Below are 1,506 nucleotides of genomic sequence, written 5' to 3' on the forward strand. Positions count from 1 at the left end.
AGTTATAAGTTTACAATTAAAATACAATATTAGAATTTGAAATAAGATTGTTTTTTATTACATGGGAAACTGTCTTTAAAATAGAACAGACTAATCCTGAAAAATGGGCTAGAACAAATGGTAAAAATGTGTATGCAAAGCCCAACTGCCACGTAAACTTAATCTGCTCTCTAGATATTTGAACAATACATGGCATCCAGCCTCTGGAAATCCCACAAAAATGTAATGAATTCATGTATAGTTGAGTATTTGTCCCTCTTTCATGATAGATTTGTCCCTCGTTCATGATAATTTCCATGTCAAAATTGAAATTTCTTTCTAAGAATTCAGTGATTGCTAAACTTTCATATGTGGAATATATTTATGCTGCTGTTTAGGCTGAGCTGGCTTCAATCAAAAGATCCAAGAAAATCGTGAATATTTTGTATTCAAGTGACACAACACTGGGAATCTTACCTGTCTTTCAAACTGGCATTGGGCTCATGGGGAACTCATTGCTATTCATTATATGTATGTACATCATCTTATTTCGGCCCCATCAGAAGAACCCCTTAGATGTGATTCTTATGCACCTAACTTTGGCTAACGTTATAACAGTTATCATCAGGGTGTTCCATATATAATGTCATCCTTCGGAATTAGAAGTACTTTTGTTGATACTTGTTGTAAAACAGGGCTATACATTTATAAAATGACACGGGATATTTGTGTATGTACTTCTTCTCTCCTGAGTATATTTCAGGCTGTTATTATCAGTCCTTGTCATTCCAAGTGGGCATGGCTCAAACCTCAAATCTCCCCATAATTTTTTCCCTTATTGATTTATTCCTAAATAAACAACATGCTAATCAATATGTGGGTCATTATAAGCACCATAGCCACCAGCAAATCCACTAATGTTGGACTTGGATATTCTCTGATATACTGTAAAACAAACATTTTATGTACTACCATGCAACGATATTTCAAAGTGCCATGTTTACTCAAGGTTTCCTCTTTTTGTTCCTCATGATTTAGAGTAGTTTCTACATGGTGACTATTTTCTTAAGGCATCAAAAGACGGTCTTTCATATTCACAGTATCAGTCTCTCTCCACAATCTTTTCCTGAAACAGAAGCCACTCATGTTGTCTTCTTGCTGGTGAGCTGCTTTGTTTTCTTTTATGGGACTAACATGTGTCTTTCCACTTATATTAGCTCTATATATGAGAACAGCCTAATCCTGGAGAACAGTACTAGCTTTGTTTCATCTTCCTACCCAATTATCTGCACTTTGATGTTGATTAATTATGATAATAGAGTTTCCAGATTAACCTGTGCCATTTTAAATATGAATACTTCCCCTGCTTACCACACAGCTTTCTATTGCATCAAAGGAATCCTGATAAAAATTATTTTAACTACAAGAGAATGCATTTTTAAATTTTTCTGAGTTTAGAAATTTAGTCCTTTGGCCTGGGAGCTCCAGGCTGCAATGAGCCAAGACCACGCCACTGAACTCCAGCCT

General features: G+C 35.4%; 1 pseudogene; it reads left to right on the top strand.

The window, feature by feature from the left end:
• Positions 1–853: 853 nt before the first annotated feature.
• LOC105547625 lies at positions 854–1,421 on the top strand (annotated as a pseudogene).
• Positions 1,422–1,506: the final 85 nt, after the last annotated feature.

Source organism: Mandrillus leucophaeus, unplaced genomic scaffold (assembly GCF_000951045.1).
Source record: "Mandrillus leucophaeus isolate KB7577 unplaced genomic scaffold, Mleu.le_1.0 Scaffold392, whole genome shotgun sequence".
Classification (NCBI taxonomy): Eukaryota; Metazoa; Chordata; class Mammalia; order Primates; family Cercopithecidae; genus Mandrillus; species Mandrillus leucophaeus.